At 40.3% G+C, this 6946-nt stretch overlaps 1 pseudogene; it reads left to right on the forward strand.

Annotated features, from left to right (window-relative positions):
* The first annotated feature begins 3468 nt into the window (after positions 1 to 3468).
* LOC142876735 (uncharacterized) lies at positions 3469 to 3579 on the forward strand (annotated as a pseudogene).
* Positions 3580 to 6946: the final 3367 nt, after the last annotated feature.

Consider the following 6946-nt stretch of genomic DNA (forward strand, 5'->3'; position numbering starts at 1 on the left):
ACCAATTAATAACCCTGCAATGGCCTCTAAGTATTCAGGTGAAAGGAAGAGTTGCGCATCTCTCACTTTAAGTCCAACGTTAGAAATGATTAAGCTTAGTGAGAAAGGCATGTCCAAAGCCAAGACAGGCTGAAAGCCAGGCCTCTTGTACCAAATGGTTAGCCAAGTTGTGAATGCAAAGGTTAGAAATGATTAAGCTTAGTGAGGAAGGCATGCCCAAAGCCAAGACAGACCGAAAGCCAGGCCTCTTGTACCAAATGGTTAGCCAAGTTGTGAATGCAAAGGAAAAGTTCTTGAAGAAAACTAAAAGTGCTACTCCAGCGAACACACGAATGATAAGACAGCAAAACATCCTTATTACTGATATAGAGAAAGTTTGAGTGGTCTAGATAGACGATCAGGCCAGCCACAACATACCCTTAAACCAAAGCCTAATCCAGAGGAAGACCCCAACTCTCTTTGATTCTGTGAAGGCTGAGAGAGATGAGGAAGCTGAAGAAGAAAAGTTTGAAGTGAGCAGAAGTTGGTTTAAAGAAATAAATTATCTGCATAACATAAAAGTGCAAGGTGAAACAAAAGGTGCTGATGTAGAAGCTTCAGAAGTTATCTATAAGATCTAGCTAAGGTCATTGATGGTGACTACACTAAACAACCAGTTTTCAATGTAAATGAAGTAGCCTTCTACTGAAAGAAGATGCCACCTAGAACTTTCATAGCTAGAGGGGAAAGGTCAATGCCTGGCTTTAAAAATTCAAAAGACAGACTGACTTTTTTGTTAGGGGCTAATGCAGCTGGTGACTTTCAGCTGAAGCCAGTGCTCACTTGCCATTCTGAAAATCTTAGGCCCTTAAGAAGTATGCTAAATCTACTCTACCTGTGCTCTATAAATGGAACAACAAAGCCTGGATGACAGCACATCTACTTATAGTGTGGTTCACTGAATGTTTTAAGCCCGCTGTTGAGATCCATACTCGGACAAAAAGACTCCTTTCAAAATATTACTGCTCATTGACAATATATGTTGTCACCCAAGAGCTCTGATAGAGATATACAAGGAGATTAATGTTGTTTTCATGCCTGCTACCACAACATTAATTTTGCGGCCCATGGATCAAGAAGCAATTTTGACTTCCAAGTCTTATTATTTAAGAAATAACATTTTGTAAAGCTATAGTTGCCATAGACAGTGATTCTTCTGATGGATCTGGGTAAAGTACACTGAAAACCTTCTGGAAAGGATTTACCATGATTCTAGATGCCATTAAGAACATTCATGATTTATGGGAAGAAGTCAGAATATCATCAATATTAACAAGTGTATGGAAGAAGTTGATTTCAACCCTCATGGATGACTTAGAGGGGTTCAAGACTCCGTGGAGGCAGTAACTGCAGATCTGGAAATAGCAAGAGAACTAGATTTAGAAGTGGAGCCTGGAGATGTGACTGAATGGCTGCAATCTCAGGATAAAATTTTAATGGATAAGGAGCTGCTGCTTATGAATGAGCAGAGAAAATGGTTTCTTGAAATGGAATCTATTCCTGATGAAGATGTTGTAAGCATTGTTGAAATGACAACAAAGGATTTAGAATATTACATAAACTTCGATGATTGGAATGGAATATGCAATATCTTTAAGGTATGCCTGTACTGGTAATTTGAATGTCCTTTTTTATATCCATGCTCAGTCTGGCTAAACGTTTATCAATTTTATTTATCTTTTCAAAGAACCAGCTTTTTTGGTTTCATTGTTTTTTTGTTATTAATGTCATTGACTTCTGCTTATTCATTTGTTATTTTCCTCATTCTTTTGCTCTGAATTTAATAGGTCATTAAATATGAAATGTCTGATTTCAAATCAAACTCAAAAGTGTAGTTTATTATATCTCAAATGAGAAGCTGTACAGTCAGCTTAGTTTGGCTACACCTAAACTATCGACACAGTTTGGCTTTCTTAACGGTAGCTCGTTTATGCCAGCAGTGAAGAAACCTGGCGAGCAAGTGGTGAAGAAATCACTAAAGGCATCTTCCACAGCTTGTTGAGAATTGAATATTTTTCCTTGTATGAAGTGGTCCAAAGCCTGGAAAGAGTGGCAGTCAGTTGGTGCAAGGTCTGGTGAATACAGTGGATGGCAGAGAGTTCCCAAGTCCAGCCTCTGTAGTTTGAGCACCGTTGTTTGTGCGGCACGTGATCAAGTGTTGCCTTGCCAGAGGATTGGCCTGTCTGTATTGACCAGTCTCGGCTGCTGAATCACAAGCATCCTTATCATTTCATCCAGTTGGTTGCAGTATACATCAGCTATCATCTACTGACCAGGGTTCATGAAGCTGGAGCCGATAGTACCAGCGCTGGACCACCAAACAGGCACCATTAACTTATTTTTTTTTTTTTTTTTTTTTTGAGACAGAGTCTCACTTTGTTGCCTAGGCTAGAGTGAGTGCCGTGGCGTCAGCCTAGCTCACAGCAACCTCAGACTCCTGGGCTCAAGCGATCCTTCTGTCTCAGCCTCCCAAGTAGCTGGGACTACAGGCATGAGCCACCATGCCCGGCTAATTTTTTCTATATATATTAGTTGGCCAATTAGTTTCTTTCTATTTATAGTAGAGACGGGGTCTCGCTCTTGCTCAGGCTGGTTTTGAACTCCCGACCTCGAGCAATCCGCCCGCCTCGGCCTCCCAGAGAGCTAGGATTACAGGCGTGAGCCACCGCGCCCGGCCACCATTAACTTTTTTATGAATATTTGTTCTGGGGCTGTGTTTTGGCACTTTGTCTTTATCCAACCATTGTGCCAAATGCTTGTGATTGTCAGAAAGTATCCATTTTTCATCACACGTAATAATATGTTGTAGGAATTGTTCACCTTTATTTTGTGACAGCAAAGAAATGAAAGCTTTGAGAAAATGTCTCTTCTGACAGTCGTTTAATTCAAGCAGTACCCATCTATCCAGCTTCTTTACCTTGCCAATTTTTTTCAAATGGTCCAATATTGTTGGAATAGTAATGTCAGACCTTGCTGCTAGTTCACATGTAGGTTGAGATGGATTCCCTTCCCCTACAGCTTTCAACTCATCATTACCCACTTTGGTCTGAGGTCGCCCACATGGATCATTTTCAAGATTAAAATCACCAGAATGGAACTTCTCAAACCATTGACGTACTGTGTGTTCATTAGCCACATCCCTCCCAAACACTTCATTGATATTTTGAGCTGTGTGTGCTGCATTGGTTCCATGACAGAACTCATATTTGAAAATAACATGAATTTTTAACTTATCCATAATTCCACAAAAATTGCTCTTAAAAAATTTTTGAAAGATAATCACAACCTACAGCATGCATATGAAAGGCTGAGGATGTACCTTCACAATTAAAAAAAAACCAAACAAGTGAGCAGTGTCAAAATGAAATATCAGAGAGATGAACTGTCAAACTTAGTATGTAAGGAAATTGGACATTTCAATACTTAATAATCGCTTCTCAGCCTTTTGGCTAGGATCAAGTGTAGTATCAATACTTAATAGTTTGCTGTCTTTTTTACAGTTTCTTAAGGAATAAATTTAGATTATTGTCTTTAGTCCATTCAGACTGTTATAACAAAAATAACTTAAATGGTATAGCTTATAATTAACATAAATTTATGTCTCACAGTTCCGAAGTCCAGGAAGTTCAAGATCAAGTTGCCTTCAGATTTCGCATCTAGTAAGGGCCCACTTTCTTGTTCATAGACAGCACCTTCTTGCTGTGTCCTTACATGGTGGAAGGGGTGAGCTACCTCTGTGGGGTCTCTGTTATAAGGGCATGAATTCCATTCATCAAGCTCTGCCTTTATGACCTAGTCACCTCCCAAAGACCCTACTTCCTAATGCCATCACATTGGTAATTAGGTTTCAACATGTGGATTTGGGGGAGATACAAACATTCAGACCACAGCAATTATTAAGATTTTTTTTCTTTTCTGATGTAAGCATATATAGTCAACCTTTTGTATCTGTGGGTTCTGTATCCATAGATTCAATGAACTATAGATCAAAAAATTGGGAAAAAATGGAAGGTTGCATTTGTACTGAATATGTACAGACTTTTTTTCTTGTTATTATTCCCCCAAAAATTTAGTATAAGAATGATATACAGAGCATTTACATTGTATTAGGTATTATAAGTAATCTAGAAATGATTTAAAGTATACAGGAGGATATGTATAGGTCATGTCAAATACTACACCATTTATATAAGGGACTTGAGTGTTGATTTTGGTATCAGTTGGGGATTCATAGAACCAATCTTCCACAAATACCAAGGGGTAACTGTAATGCTACAAATTTTCCTCTAAGCATTTGCTTTAGCTACATCCCACACATTTTGGTATGTTGTTATTTCAAATACTGGCAGCTTCTGCTTTTGCTTGAGAAAGGCAGCCACCTCGATAAAAAAGAAGCTCAAGCATACTACTGAATTACGAGATGCAATATGAAGAGAGATACACCATAAGAAGGAACATCAGGCACGAGACAGTGACGGAAGCCTTCTTGGACCTTCCATTCCAGCCCAGCCAGCTACTGCATGCAGTTGAGAGAGGCCTTGGCTGATTCCACAAAGAGTGGAAGAACAACCTGGCCACTCCCTGCCCAGGCTCCTGACCCTATCCTGTGGTGACGAGAAAATTCAGATAAATGTTTAGTCTACTTTTCAAATGGTTTTTACATTCTTTACAAATGGCACACCGCCTTGGCCGGCACCCAGACTGAACCGCTCCCTGACCCAGTGATATGCTCCAGGACAAGAATGAAAAATTTGAATTACACAGAGGTAGCTATTCTAATTTTCAGCAGATAAAGATTATTAGGTCTCCACTAGCTGACTGTGTAGGCCAGAAATAATAATTTTTCTATGTATGTTCAACTAACAATTTCATCAAATCTAGCCTACAGCTACTCTTCATATACTATCACCAAGATTTCAGATTTTTAGGGCCTACTAGCATTTTTATTTGGTGAAAAAAATCCTGTATTTTGTCTTTAGTCAACTTTTAAAGTGTGTTGTGTTTTTTGGCAAAAGAGTGTAAGTGTTGTTTTACCCTCAGTTGAAACTGAATCCCTACTCTTTGGATGCAGCCTTAGCTGCTGATAAAGTAGATGGCCGAAGCATTGTTTCTGAGCTTAGCAAGGTGAGACTCTCTTGTGAAGTGGACTTGGAAGCCCGCCAGTCAGCCTTAGGAGATAACTAAACTGGCTAGGATAATGTGTTAATTAATGTGGCTATCTAGGAATTTTCAGAGTTTTTATTTACCTTTAGCTTTCTGTCAAAGAAGTTTTCAAGAGAAAGCTACTCATCCACCTAAGGGAGTAGATAAGCATAGACGGTTCACTCACTTGCACCATTTTGTAGAATGATATAAAGTAGCGGTCCCCCACCTTTTTAGCACCAGGGACTAGTTTCATGGAGGACAGTTTTTCCATGGACTGGTGTTGGGGGGATAATTTTGAGATGATTCAAGTGCATTACATTTATTGTGCACTTTATTTCCATTATTGCATTGTAATATATTTATATATGAAATAATTATACAACTCACCATAATGAAGAATCTAATGCCACCACTGATCTGATAAGAGGCAGAGCTCAGGCAGTGACGTAAGTGATGGGGAACGGCCATAAATATAGATGAAGCTTCACTTGCTCACTGCCGCTTCACCTGCTCACTGTTGCACACTTCCTGCTGTGCAGCCCAGTTCCTAACAGGCCACAGACCAGTACAGGTCTGCAGCTCAGGGGTTGGGAACTGCAGACATAAATGATTTCCTCAAGCTAGTAACTGGTAGAGTAATGAAGAAAAAGATTGATTTCCTTAAGTACATATAAAAATAAAATACCAGCTATCAGGCAGCCTTTATGAAGAATATTTAAAGTGTAGTTATTGTATTTAAGATGGAATAATCAAGGTGTTTTGCTACTGACTAATATTCATCATCATTCACGTCCACTCATTCCCCCAGCTGTTGCAAGCCTTGACTTCCGATCGTTGAGCGTGTTTCTGGGCTTGTCCTGTGCTCAAGCAGAGCCTTGCTGCCTCAATCAAAACAACACTCCCTCCTTTGTCCAGGTTGTGCCCATATCCAGTGACTGGTCTCATGAGGGTGGAAAAGCCCAGCTCCCTGTGCCACTTCTGGAACACCCCGAAGATGGAATGAGCCCTCTCCCACTGGCCAGTCCTGCTTCCTCACTCCTTCACAGGTGTTGATCCCAGGAGCGCAGCCCTGCACATGTTCTCCACCTCAGAGACTGACCACAGGCAAACCGACCCACAGCAATATATTTAGGTAGGTACCCCCTGAAAATTGCGATGTTGAAATCCTAACCCCCACAGTGATGGCACTAAGGGGGTGGGGCCTTTGGGAGGTGATTGGGTAATCAGGGCTGTGCCCTCATGCTTGGGATTAGTGCCCTTACGAAGGAGACCCCACAGAGCTAGCTCGCCCATCTGCCATGTGAGGACACAGCAGGAAGGCACCACCCACACCAGACAGTGGGCTCTCACCAGGCACTGAATCTGCAGATGCTTTGCTCTCGGACTCCCAGCCTCCAGCACTGTGAGAAATAAATTTCTGTTGTTTATAAGCCACTCGGTTTATGGTATTTTGCCATAGCAGCCTGAGCAGACTAAAACACCAACTCAGCAGCTAATCTTGATTCATCTAAACCCGTATTTATTTCCCCTGATCCCCATCCTACCCTATATTCTTTTAAAGCAAATCCTATGTTATAAATTTTAATCTGTGATTGTATCAGGATGTATCTATAAAAGGTAATGATACTTCTTTTTAAAAATCACAACCATAATACCATTATTATACCTTTAAATATTAACAGTAATTCTCAATACCATCAAATAAAGTCAGTGTTTAATTAGCTTGAAACAGAATCTATATGAGGTCCTATAAACTGCAATT

The sequence above is a fragment of the Microcebus murinus genome, chromosome 15 (genome assembly GCF_040939455.1).
Source record: "Microcebus murinus isolate Inina chromosome 15, M.murinus_Inina_mat1.0, whole genome shotgun sequence".
NCBI classification, from domain to species: domain Eukaryota; kingdom Metazoa; phylum Chordata; class Mammalia; order Primates; family Cheirogaleidae; genus Microcebus; species Microcebus murinus.